Raw genomic sequence first — 14,365 nt, 5'->3', positions numbered from 1 at the left:
CCAGCAATTGTTTTTTAACACAATAGAGATTCTTTTCCCCCCTGCCTTTGAAAATCTAAATCTAGGTCACATCTGGTAGGCAAAAGACTCCTTCTAAGCAATTTATTCACAAAGTGGGAAGCAGCCGATGATCACACTACTGGCACCCACATTTCGTATCTGTTTAAATGAGATAACCAGGGCCTTCCATTGGCCACTGTCTTAGCTCTCCTGCTTTCCCATTTTCAAAACACTATCTGTCCTGTTTACAGTATAATGTGATGGAATGTCAAATCTGTGTCTGATGAAATATCCATTTCCTCTGCTAAATGAGTTCAGGATGAAAAATATTAGGACTGTAATGTTCAATTCACTAAACAGAATCCACTTTGGAAGGGCTTCTCCCTTTTTAATCAGAACACGACAGTCCTTGGCATCTGAGCCATCACGTCCCCTCCCTAGGGAGACAGGTCATTGGGAAGGGAGGAATTTTATGTCCAAATTTCTCATGTTAGAATTTTCTTCTTGCTTTTGTTGGTAAAAATGAAATCAACACTGACTATATGGTACCAGGCCTTTCTACTCTTCCACTGGGTTTTGCATTCATGCTTCATCTGACTCTTGACAAACGTAACCATCACTGTCTCCTGTGCAGTCCAGGCAAGGCTTAGTCTAAGATGAGTCATCACAGAGAAACAGGGTGTCAAGCTGCAACTTTCCATCTGTTTCCACTGGAACATACAAATGTTTCTTTCAAAAGTTATTCATATTAAGATTTTATATGAGACTCTGCACCCTGAACATGGCCGTGGCCATCAGACAGACGGAGCTGGTCAAGATCAGGGGAGAAACACAAGGCAGGAGACGGAGGGCCACGATCACCTGAGTTTCCACCCGACGTGTACTTTCCAATCAAAGCGACGGTTGCAAGGAGAGCAGTGGTGATGTGAAAAATCACACCTTATTAATTACAAACCCTTCCGGATATAATGACTCTTTACAGGCCATTTTTATTTCTGACCACTTCAGGAGGATGTCCTGCTATTTTGTTTGAAAGAATATCCCTCAAACAGTTGTCCAAATGAACCTTGAAAATATTTACTGTTTTTTATTGTAATAACATCTGAAGTATACCACTCCACTAGGCCACTGGAACATACAGCCAAGTGGTAGATTTGGAGGATATTGTTACTTTGAATAAACTGCTAAGAAAAATTTAAACATTGTGCATGTTTTAAAAGATGAATAAAAGGTGAAAAAAGCCATTCTTGTAAAAATAACATATTTCAAATTCACAAAACTGACAAAAAGTCCAATGGTTTTCAATTTTGATTTTTTTTTTTTACCCAATTTGAAAACTTAACTTAAAAAAATAAAATCTAATTGGTTTTATTCTTCCAAATGCTGGCATATTGGGGACCATTCCATTTATCTCACTAGGGATAGAATGCAAGTTCTCCAGATACATTTTCTAAATAAATGATTCTCTAAGTTTTTTGTAACTAAGTTATTCCAGTAAATACAACACTTGGGGAAGAAATTATTTAGAAAAACTGGATTTGGCTTAAAAATTTAAATTTAAAAAATTACAAGGATTCAACTCATACACTGTAAAACACTCCATAAGAGAAGAGCGTCCTGTTGATGGTCACACGTTTGCTCCTGTTACCTAAACGGCTAGTTACGTTGTGCTTTAGCCTTTTTCCTAAGCTCTCTGAGAAGTGAGGAGTGACCCTGCCCATCCTTGGGTCGGGGAAAGAGATCAGCCCTGCAGCCCCTCATTCCCTGCAGGAAGCAGGCGAGCACATTGTTATGCAGCCAGCGAAGGTCAGGGTCATCCTTCTTTAGCACCTACTTTTAACTCGTTTCACGTTGCAGGTCAAGAAAATGAAATGTTCAACCTCTGTGGGACACAGTTGCACGGTAACCATGGCAGCAATCGTGCAAAATGGGGGAGCAACTGAAAAAACGTGAGGAGGGCTGCCCTGCCCTGCAGGTCTGTGCTCGACCCTCCCTTTACCTGACAGGTACGGCCACCAGCTCACCGTGGCGGGGCCTGGGTGAAGGGGCTGGTTCAGGTGTCTGGGTTTAGGACTACTCTGGGGAAACACAAGTTGGGCTGAAATGAGTCCCGACCCCGGGATAATCTCGCGAAGGTGTGTCATTCACTGCAGGTTCCCTCAGGGACACACCATCCCTGCCATCTCCGTGTGCTCTGTCCTCCATCCCGGCCTGAGATGGACATCCTTCCGTCCTTCCCCCACAGGATGCTCTTCTCGCCCCGTTTCTTGCTTTGGAAACATGTGCTTGTGAGCTGTCAGTCAGCCTCAGACAGAGGATAATTTGTGACAGAATGTGGTTGCAACTGATAGCTTGGTTTTTTTCCCCCTTTACCCAAATCTGTGAACGTAAGAGTGTAATTTACAAACTGCTTGGCAAAAGAGTTGTTATAATATTTCCCCCTCTGTTTTGTTATTTTCTTGCCGGGTTTCTAATGGTATAAACTTTTATTCTTGTTTTCTTGGTCTAAATTCTAATTCTTCATGGGAAGGTGCTTTTATTCTCTTCTACTGTGCATCCTGCTTAGAGGTTACTGCACATGTAGCTCCTTTTAAAGAGAATAAATTCAAATGTATGCATTTCACAGTGGGCATTATCTAGGCTTGGACGTATTCATTAAAATGATAAATAAGCTAAATATTTCAGGGGGAAGGAGAATGAACATCATCTCCACAGATGCCCACGCTGCTGACTCCCAGTGACAGCTCCGGGCGTGTTGTTTTGTTTCGATGACCAAAAGAAGTTTTTTTTTTTTAAAAAAGGATGGTATTCCAGTGAACCTGCATTATTTAAGGTTTCAGATATAATGTCTAACGTGAAAACTCTCAAAGGAAAGGGAGCAATTAGCCAATGCAGTGTTTGGCGGGTTTTTAACCTGGCAGGAAACAGTCCGTCTTGGTCCAGTGTTGGACGTTAAATTCAGTAACAGCAGCTCTCAGGCTGAGAACTGGATGTACTCAGCCACCGGCTCGAGGGTCTGGGCCCAGTTCTGGCCACTGAACAGGCTGCATAAATTTCCCCCGAAGACCCACGGACACCAGCCCAGAAGGACACGGAGGCATCACCGCTGCCTGGAGTGGCTGAGCCCCAGGGCCACGTCTTCCTCTCCTGAGCAAACGGAGAGCCTTTCTAGAGGGAAGGGAGGGGGCGTGGCTACCCAGAACCTCTGCACGATGGTGACTAGGGCTGGCTGCCCTTGACTGCGGGGGAAATCAGTAATATTCTCCATTTATACATCAAAAGTTTATTGCACATCCAACGATGTGCCGTGCACTGTTCTAGAAACACAGCAGCGAGCACGTGGGTAAAACAAAAGCCTCTCTCCTTGTGGAAATTAGATTCCTGTGGGACACAGACCCAGAGGTAAACGAAACTGTGCAGGTTGTCAATCGGTGCTCGTGCTACAGAGGAACCCGTGTGGGGTGGGGATGGCAGGGCAGGGCGGCTGCTGCTGAGCTCTGAGATGGGCTATCAGAGAAGAATTACTGAGAAATAACATGTGAGCAGAGACCAGAAAGAGGAAGGGGTGTGAGATATGCTGACACCCAGGGAGGACAGTGGGAAGGAAAAGTTTAAAGCTACAAGACGAGACTGTGAAACACTGAGGTGTGACTGGAGTGGATATGCTGGGGAAAGTGGGGGGCACAATGACAGACTTGGGGGCACCTCAAGAGAATCTGAAAGGACTTTGCTTTTCCTCTGCACGAGATGGGAGCCACGGGGGGATTCAGAGTGGAGGAGGGATGTGACCTGGCTTAGCTTTCAACAGGATCACGCAGGATCACCAGGGTGACTGGTGGCAGTGTTTAGAACAGACCGTTGGGGGTCAGTAGTGAAAACAGGTATGTCAGTTACGAGGCTATTGCGATAAGCCACACAAGAGATTAGGATGGTCTGGAATAAGGTGGCAGTGGAGGTTGACAGACATGGTCACACCTGAGATCTATTTTGACGGTCCAGCCATCAGTATCTGTCCATGAACTGGATGGAGGGTGTGTTGATACAACATCCAGGTTTCTGGCAGCAGTGACTGGAAAGATGGGGTTACCATGTCCTGGGATGCAGAGGACTTGGAGGGGCAGGTGTGGAAGGGTAGGTGAGGAAATAAGGAATTTGGTTTTGGACAAGTTAGTTTTGAGATACTAGACACCCAAAGGGGATCTCAAGTAGGCTGTGGGGCATAAAGGGGAGAGGTCTAGACGTGGGGTGAACATTTGGGGGGTTGCCAGCAAAACGATGGTCTTTAAAGCCATGAGACTCAGGAGGGCACCTGGGAGGTGAAGAGAGACGGTGCGTCACGAGGAGGGACCAGTAATGGAGACAAAAAGGAATGGCAGATTGAGGGAGGGGGCAGGAGGGAAATCGGCGAGGAGGAGGAGGGAGTCAGTGTGATACAGGCAGAAAGGGAGCATCACTACGGATGGAGCCAGGGCGGGTGTGGGGATCCAGGGACGCTCTCTTCCTTAAGATGCAAGAAATCAGGGCATTCTGAACGGTGATGCGTACGGTCCCCGAGAGAGGGAAAGGTTGATGACGCAGGAGGGAAAGGAGATGGCTGCTGGAGCAGTGACCTTGAAGGGGCCGGAAGGGATGGGCCTGGAGAGAGTTGTACAGAGAGGTAAGGGGGCGAAGGTCTAGGGGAAGAAGGGGGAGGTGGACAGCTGGGCTCCTTGAGAAAAAGGGCCTCATGAGATGAATCCTGACGATCTCAAGGCGGACGGTGACGGACATGGGCGGGTTAGGTGGGGTTGCAGGTTTATCCAGGAGCACAGAGCTGGGCCCCCTCCTCCCTCCTCACAACCAGATGAAGAAGGGGAGGAGGAGGAGGAGAAAAGGCAGAGAGGGGCTCTGCTCCGAGTTCCATCCCAGTGAGCAGGTGGGATGGACACTGAGAGTGAGCCCGTCAGAGGCGGGAGCATCGCTGCGATGGACACAGGGAAGGGATGCTTGCCCCAGCCATCCTATGCCCATCCCTGTGATGCGGCCAATCTTGGTTTTCACAGTCTTCAAATAAACAGCTCCTTTTATGCTCCAGGTCCTGTAAAGAGGCTCTGCAGGGGACTCGAGATGAGCAAGACGAGTGACACCTCAGCCTTCCGTGCCCGATGCAAGAGGCCACTAGAGGTGCCACGGGTGAGCTTCAAAACCCAACTGGAGGAAAGAAGGACGTTCCCTTTGGAGAGCAATGAAGGCTACTGCCTCACCCAGGCCAGGGGCCTCCAATGTCTGGTCCAAGTGTGTGATGGGAACCGCAAGGATGCAGGGACTCAACGGAAGGCACCCTACTGGCCGCACACAGTGCCCTCCGGTCTAAGAGCGCCCGGCACTGACTGCGTGGATGTCGGTGCCGCTCATGGAAATACCTGGCCTGCTTCCTGATGGGGGAACTGGTGTTTGGGTTCAACGTTTGCACTGAATTCAAACAACAAAATACTTCATTCTCACAACATGCAAAACCAAATACCGAAATTCCACTTCTGGTATTTGAGGGGGGAAAGAGAGAAAAGAGTCGGGGGACAGCAACCATGGGAAGCTGCTGAAAAGAGAAACAGGAGGTTGAGAAACCTTATGAGAAAAAACAAAATAGAAGCTGTGGAAACACATAAGAATATTGTTTCTCCGAGTGTGTTTCAAAGAGCACTGGTCGGGGCTTCCCTGGAGGCACAGTGGTTAAGAATCTGCCTGCCAATGCAGGGGACATGGGCTCGAGCCCTGGTCTGGGAAGATCCCACATGCCGCGGAGCAACTAGGCCCGTGAGCCACAACTACTGAGCCTGCGCGTCTGGAGCCTGTGCTCCGCAACGAGAGAGGCCGCGACAGTGAGAGGCCCGCGCACCGCGATGAAGAGTGGCCCCTGCTCGCCGCAACTAGAGAAAGTCCTCGCACAGAAACGAAGACCCAACACAGCCATAAATAAATAAATAAATAAAAACATGTCAATTCATTAAAAAAAAAAAAAAAAGAGCCTTGCTCTGGTAAGTCAATTAAAAAAAAAAAAAAGAGCACTGGTCCCCAAAGATATTCTAAAGTATCCATCAGGGAAGCCTCAGCCACTTTGGACTAGTATTTTTACGACTTTATGGAATAGAGAATCTATTTCAAATAATTTTCAGAGTTATTTTTCACCTTTTGCAGAGGTCTTTTCTTTGTCTTAAAAATAGCAACACCCTGGTTTTAAAGATTATTGTCAGTTCTTTCATGTCTTGCTGCTCAGAAAATCAGAATTCCTTGCCATCTCTGTTTGGTTTGTCCAGCTGAACCTTAACATTATATATAATCACGAAACATCTCCAAGATTTTTCATTTAAATTGTACATCATTGTTTCTCTTTCTGGGAATGCAAAGTCAGTCAGTACCCCTGGAATAATCTCCATTCACACTTTATGTATTATTTGTAACCTGATTATGCTTTTGAATTTATCATTCTTCCTTTGTACCTCATTTCCACCATAGGGCATGCAGGGCATGTATGACGTACAAGTAATAATCAGAAACATAATTTTTCATATAAAACTGAGATGCTAGATTGTTTGATATATACCATCTCTAAAAAATTAATCTACTTCTTTATTTTTGTTCTAATTTCATGACAGTTACTGCTCTCATTTATTGATGGGGCCTACAGCCTGTGGGTAAGATGATAAAACCCTTATAACTTACTTTCTGGAAGTTTCCAGAGAATTATTAGTGCCGTTACTGGTCTGATGAAATGGCTTTATTTTTTCCATCTGCATTTCTCAAATCACCGTCAAGTAATAAAATGAGTGAACAGCTTGTCAATAAGAAGGCATCAACTGTGTTCGCCTTTCATATGAACTGAATAATCAATAAAGGAAATGTGAGTGGGTGATTTGGAGGATGTTATCAGTTAAGAGTGGACATTTCCAACAGCTTGTTTGAAACTAAACTTTGAAGGCGTTAAAATAAAAATCAACTGTCCCTGACATTTTTTCCATACTTTGTGTCTTGGGTCACGCTTACGTTTAGCTCTTAAAAATCATTTATGTGGGAGAAAGGATCACACAGCATCCTGCACAAAGCAGTAACTGTTTGCAAAAGACCCTTGCAGCTTTTTCTGCTGCTTGAAATTGGTCATTCACTCTCTTATCAAAAAGTTAAGTGTACTTAATAAATTCTATGTCCTTGCTAGAAAAATCCGTATTTCTGAGGTTCAAAAAGTGTACAGGGTGTAGCAAACTGCCTGCAGAAGTGTGACATGTCTTTTTACAGGCCAATGAGCCACACACACAAAAAGTGACCCTTAGAGACGTACTGAGGATTCCTGGGGTCTCAGCAGAGAGTGGGGTCACATCATCCCCTGACTCTCATTTACTAAGCATATAGTTTTCCTCAAACAATGAAGTTATTTAAGAAATAAGGCTTACATTAGTTGTATCATTCTGTTAATATATTTTAGAACAGAAGTTCTCTAATTACAGAGACTTTAAGAATCATTCCAAGAGCTTTTGAATATGCAGATGGCTGGGTTTCCCAGGGACTCCGGATGGAAGGTCTGAGGTCGAACCCAGGAATCTGTATGTTCCGCCCTAGGTAATGCTCTACACGACATGAGGAAAAATCCAACCAGAGAACCACTGGTCCTAAATATCTTTGAGGAAGGTTTTCACAGACTATGGCAAAATGGGAAAAATACTTAATTGGGTGGTTGTTTATAAAATACCTCCTAATATATTAATATCTTACTTTATCATTTAGCCAATGTCCTTCATTGCACTATTTTAAAAGATCCTTTGACACAATGAAAAGGCAAACCTGGTGGAATCAAACCCTGGTTATATGATCACCCAGAGTTAGTAGGGATTGGAAAGTGTTCTTAATTGTAAAGGAGTTTAAAGTATGCTGACCAACTGCCCAGGTGCTACTAAGTTAGATGGAAAGGAAGAAGGCTGATCTTCGTGAAGACCTACTTTGTGAGCCAGGTATCTTACGTAACCTTTATTTAACATCACACCATGACGTATAATTAATGCCATTTTACAAATGGGGAAACCGAGGCAGCAGAAGCAGTCAGGAAGAGGAGACTGCCGCAAGCCAGTGAGAAGGGACGTGAGAGTGGGGCTGGGGGGGGGTGGGCGCTACACTCGGGATCCCGGTGTGACCCTGAAGCCCACAGGATTCACTGCATCTCCACTTCCCCCAGGAACACAGTAATCACTCGGGTGGTTAAGGCTGACATTCTGGAGGACAAGACTCCAGCTTAAATCATCATGACCAGTGGTAAAGAGGAGAGCCTAACAAAAGAATGAAGATAAATTAAAGTGCAGAACAATGCCATAAGGAAGTTAAAATCCTGCAAGAAAAATAAGACAAATAGATGAGGGCTAAGGACACCCCAGGCCTAAGTCCAGGCAAGAGAGGCCGGATCACTGTGGTTCTGAACTGGACCAGAGGAGTGACATGCATGCGATCCTTCCAGTGCACAGTGCGCTGGTCAAGGCTGAAAGGGAATCAAAGAAAAGAAACACACATGATCGGCAGCGTAGAAAAGAAGGACTGTGATAAAAGGCAAAGGGCACTTATCTAACCAAGGACGGGCCAGCAGGTGCCACGGCTGGTCTGGAGCTTCCCAAGAGGAAGTACTATTTCTCACCCACTTGTGACTTGTAAGCGTTAACCCGATGTCTGTAACCTAGTGGTCACCTGATAAGTCTTTCCTGAACGAAAGTCTTAAAACACAGAAGTTGTTTTTTTTTTCCTTAAGTAAATTTATTTATTTTTATTTTTGGCTGCATTGGGTCTTCGTTGCTGCGCGCGGGTGTTTCTCTGGTTGCGTCGAGCGGGGGCTACTCTTCGTTGCAGTGCACAGGCTTCTCATTGCAGTGGCTTCTCTTGTTGCAGAGCACGGGCTCTAGGCACGCGGGCTTCAGTACTTGTGGCTTGCGGGCTCAGTAGTTGTGGTACACGCACGGGCTTAGCTGCTCCGCGGCATGTGGGATCCTCCCGGACCAGGGCTCGAATCCGTGTCCCCTGCATTGGCAGGCGGACTTTTAACAACTGCGCCACCAGGGAAGCCCCAGAGGGGGAGTTTTAAAAGAGAACGTTGACCATGTGCCATCTGTGTACGTGAGTGGAATGTTTTTGAATGTATAGGCTTAAACAAAGGCAGGAGTCCATGTTCCTGCAGAGAAAAGCTGCCCCTTTTCCCTCTCTGTATCCTTGGTGCCTAGAATGTGGCATGTACTTAATCAAATTCAGAGCAAGGAAATGAATTTGGTTGTCCAGAAAGGACATTTTGACCCTCAGCACATAAAAAAGAAATATATTACAAAGGATATTTATTTACTCTATCCTCAGGTTGAAGAACAGTCACCTGACATTAGGTCCGTTTACCTCCCTGCCCAATGTCTAAAAATGCAAAAAACGCTTTACTTTCTTCATCTCCTTTCCCACTGCCATGGACCTGGTTTATTTCTCTTCTGGATTTTGCTCTTGACTCCTAAGGAGACATCCCAGCCGGCCTCTTAGATACTCCAGCCATACTGATCTTCCTAAAGAAGAGCCCTAATTATGCCATTCTTTCATTTAAAAAGCAAAACAAAAAACCCAAAAGCCTCCTAATGCTGATTTCAAAAGGCAGCCAGGCCTCCTATGAACCGGCTCCCAGCCCCTTTCTTAACTTTATGCCTCTTCTCTCTCTACCTTCCTGCATCTACCTGGGTTCCAACCAAATGGAGATGCTCAGTCTCCCCCACCCCCCCCACATGCAACATTTCCCCTTTGGCCCTGCCGCTCCTTCTCCATGGACCCATCCCTACTCACATTTCATAGGTTCAATCCTACCCGTCCTTCAAAGGCCACCTAGCCCAGCACTGTTCCTGTGTCTTTGAAGGAAGTGTTCTCTCTCCTACTGAACTGCTATAGCACCTTCTTTTCCCCCCTCTTGACTATTTTCAACCTTGAGTTCAGTTATTTTGGTAAGTCCTTTATATTACACGCTAATATGCGTTCCTTGGGACAAAGCTGGTTTTACTTTTCGGCCCTCACATTACCCGGCCCAGCATCTTATTACGTGCCCGCAGTTCATGCTGAATCAAAGCTCTCTCCCAATAAGTCTCACTTTAATTTTTCTGTCTTTCTCATCTGTACTCTCTTCACGGCCGACCTATTCTTTTTCCATTTGCGTTAAAGTTCTCAGACATAGGGTGATGGGTATAAAAGGAAAGAAAAAAGAGGAAAAAGTAGAAGTGTAAAGACAAGTCCGATTTTGTGGTCTTTCCTCCACCGACCCCTGGCATTTAGCGGGGGGTTACTAAGATGAGTGGGGTCTGCGGCTGCCTTCGGATGACCTTCCGTGGCCATCAAGACAACACGCTGAGAAAGAAGGACCATCTGAACCTTGGCTCCAGGGACCAGGCCGGAGATTAGCCAGGGCACAGAAGGCTTTCCTCAGTATGTTGATGACAGATAAAAGTCTTTGCCAGTAAATTTACTGACCAAACTTTCATCAATGATAAAATGAGATTACTAGAAAGAAAGAGCATGGAAATAAATACTAGTGGCAAAATGTTATATTTCCAGCACCAAAACAGTGAGATATATATCCATCAATGATGAGAAAGTTAACTGGGTACATATCAGAGAGACAGGAAATGAGTATCTGTCAAGAATAAAGTGTTATGAACTTAATACTTGTAATGATTAGGTAGCTGTAGACCATTCTTCATGATCATATGTCAAATTTGTTTTAGCAGTCTTTAAACGAGTCAAAATTTCTGCTGGAGAATAATTACAATGGTCTGGGACTTTTTAGAAAGCAAAAAAAAAAAAGGAGAAACTTCTAAGATGATGCTAATATGATTACAATTATTATGAGCAATTTTATTTAATAAAATGGTTATATCATTCCTATGACCTTACTTTAGAAGCATTTTCTAACTTCCTTGTTACTCAGAGAAGAAATAAGGTAGAAATCTGAAAATTCCCTTTATTAAGCCTTTAAACTGGCTAAAAGACACATGTAAATCACTCTGGTGTGGGGTGTTTGTGTGTGCACACACATATTTATACATAAATATATGCCAAAGCCTAAAGAGATTATTCAAAGACATAAAAGAAGTACCCACCAAATTGGTAATATCCCACAATTTTTTTTTTCATCACGTTTACTGTGAAGTTAGATATAATCTTGAGTAAAAAAGAACAAAATTAAACAACTGCAAGGACAGCACCTAGGCAAAAATCTCAGAAAAAAACTGGTATGCTGATAATGTGTTTTGACCAAGAACTCTAACTTGAGTAAACTGTTATAATTAATAATAAACCATAATTAATAACTGCATCATTACAATACCAATAAGTACATTATACAGATTAAACTGAACATCAATTACATGGCTAGAGTGATGTATTGCTTGGATATTTACTGGAGGAAATGGGAAAACTCATCAGAGATTCTCATAGATGTGCTGAACACATGCCATTTACTAATTCCCGGGCAGGTGCCAGGCTGATTTTCAAAGACTGTTTCTCAGAGATAGTTATTCACTCCTCTAAATGAAAACAACTTATGTTGCTTCTCCTTCCCTTACAAACCGCTCTATATTTTTCCAACGTCATACCCAGTGTCTGAAAAAGGTACTCAATGAGATAATCTATCATCCCTCTCAATAGAGTTCTATTAAAGCGCTTTGTCTCGTGCTCCCTTGAGAACCGGTGTAACTGAGAGACAAACACAAAGAGAGGTGTCCATATCTAAACCAAGGACAGTGAGGAAGGAACGAACGAACCCCCAAATGGCCAGGACCACAAAAGAAAGCCTGGCGTTTTATTCCGTGCGCTGGGCTACAGGGAAGTGCACATTAGGTTAGGCACTGCTTTGGGCTATTACTGCTTCAAATAAAGCAGCTGTCTTTGAAAATGCAGTGATTTTTTTTTTTTTTTCATCAGTAGCATCATCACCATTGTTGCTAGTGGCAAGAGAATAGGCTGGGTCCTGCTGATGCTGTTTATATCCCAAAGGCAGGTGAGTGGGAAGTATCATCCGTGGGAGACTCATCACAGGTCCTGACATATAATAAAATAATCACATTGCTCTCACGCTCCAGTGCTCCTGGAGACCCCAGTAGCCACATGCCGTCCGTGTAGATAACACCCTACCTAGCATCAAGAAATCCATTCATTTTCTGGGAAGTTCAAGTTTGAACCTCTAGGAAGGGCGGGGTTAGCATTCAAGTTTGGGAGGGGCAGTGGCCTGCATTAATTAAGTTGGTCTCTTGAAAGCCCTAACAGCCATAAACAATCCTCTATCAGGACAACAACAAACAACAAAGCCACAAAAGAAGTTACCAGCAACTGCCAACTCCTCTGCATTGACCCCCAGCCAGCTTTGTGAGAGGTCCTTTACATATGTTATTGTATTAATTCTCCCACCGCCCCCTGTGAGGTTAAGAAATAGTATTCTCACGTTTTACAGATATGGAAGCTGAGTTTTGGAGTTTAAGAGATTTGCCCAAGAAGTCTGGACCTGAGCTCACTACCTTTTATCTAAAGCAAATACTTTCTGAATTGTGCGCTGGGACCCAGAGTTTCCCTGAGAACTGCCCTGTTAAATCCAGGCCCAGATTCCTGTCTGACATGTTTGAAAATGGCCCTAGGAAGTGTGGCTTTGAAGATGATCCGGAGTCTAAACCCGAGGGCCTTCACTGTTCCCTCTGAGCCGGTCAAGGGTAGCTGCGACTCTTGCACTTTCCCATCATTTGTGCCTATAAGGCAGGCGGGAGAGGACAGGCCGAAGCTTGAATCTGCGCTTTATCCTGAGTGGCCCACCACTGGCTTCAACTTTCTTTTAAGTCCGTAGCTCTATTTTTTTGAATGCAGCATGTAAATGTTGCCTTTTGCTCTGTGATATACTGATTTTTAATGCAAATAATGTTTTAAATGATTTACCACCAAGGAAAGTGATACTCCCTTCTGGAAGCCCTGGATTCCAGTCTGACAAGCATATGAGATGGGAAGGCAGCTAGACAAGGGCTACACCACAAAGGAGAGCGACCCCTCTTTCTTCCTTCCCCCTGGGGCAACCGTTCCAGAGAGAGAGACAGGTTATTTGATTAAGAATATATGGTCCCTAAGCTAGAAAAACCATGGCCTGAGAACGAATCAGACATTCAAAGCCAAACCCAAGATTCTCTCACATGAAAACAATGACAACTCTAAAAGCAGTACATATGTGCCTGCGTGTGCCTGTGGGGGGGGGATTTGAACATGCTAGAACTTCAGAAGTCAATCTTTTTAAAGACTTTGGGCCTCCCCGTCAGCCCTCTGGAGACACTGATGAACAAGTTTTGACACTGATATTGTCAAAAGGGCAAATAAGATGAGGCACCTGGGTTGAAAGGACTGTGCTTTTTCAACTTTCTGTTCTGGTCCTGGACCTTTCCCTTGATTCTCGTATAAGGTCAGTAGAGTATTTAAAATAAGAATTCTTTCTCCAGAAAAGAGTTTTGTCTATGCTAGATCTATCCTGGAAGTTTTCTTGATTTGCTTCCTCAACATGTTGCCCTGTTAAGATGCTGAAGGAAGTTCTGACTTCTTTTCCATTCTGACTCAGTACACTGGCTCACACCCATAAATACTTTAAAAACCTCTCACAGGGACTTCCCTGGTGGCGCAGTCGTTAAGAATCCGCCTGCCAATGCAGGGGACACAGGTTCAAGCCCTGGTCTGGGAAGATCCCACATGCTGTAGAGCAACTAAGCCCATGTGCCACAATTACTGAGCCTATGCTCAAGAGCCCACGAGCCACAACTACTGAAGCCCGCGCGCGTAGAGCCCGTGCTCCGCAACAAGAGAAGTCACTGCAATGAGAAGCCCATGCAACGCAACAAAGAGTGGCCCCCACTAGCCACAACTAGAGAAAGCCCGTGCACAGCAATGAAGACCCAACGCAGCCAAAAATAAATAAATTAATAAATTTATAAAACAAAACAAAACAACAACCTCTCACAAATACTAAGCATTTTACAGTATTCTAAAAATAATTATTTATAGGAGAAACTAGTCCAAAGTCAACCAAAAAAGCACAGCAGTAAGACATGGCCCTTTGCCTACAAATTCTCAATGGAATTCACTGGTTTCTTAGACATTAAGCTGTTGGAATTCATCTTGATGCCTTATGTTCTAAATGGTAGTCACGTTTTTCTAAAGCAAGTAAAGTGCTGAAAACCAAAGTATCACAATTGGTATCTATCGACAATAGTCAGTGAATGCCTACAATGTTGTCTAGTTCCATGCTAGCCACTGAGGTAAAAAGAAACACCTCGTAAAACAGGTATTGTCACTCAGCTTTAATAAATATTTAAAAAAA

General features: G+C 44.3%; 1 protein-coding gene across 7 annotated transcripts in view; it reads right to left on the bottom strand.

Annotated features, from left to right (window-relative positions):
- The window catches only part of PTPRM (protein tyrosine phosphatase receptor type M), a 742,498-nt gene that overhangs the window by 235,173 nt on the left and 492,960 nt on the right, over positions 1-14,365 (bottom strand). The gene's annotated exons all lie outside the window — the stretch shown is intronic.

This window comes from Balaenoptera borealis (genome assembly GCF_965194805.1).
Source record: "Balaenoptera borealis genome assembly, chromosome: 14".
Lineage (NCBI taxonomy): Eukaryota > Metazoa > Chordata > Mammalia > Artiodactyla > Balaenopteridae > Balaenoptera > Balaenoptera borealis.
The sequence above is the reverse complement of the archived record's forward strand: the minus strand, read 5'-3'. Positions and strand labels throughout refer to the sequence as shown.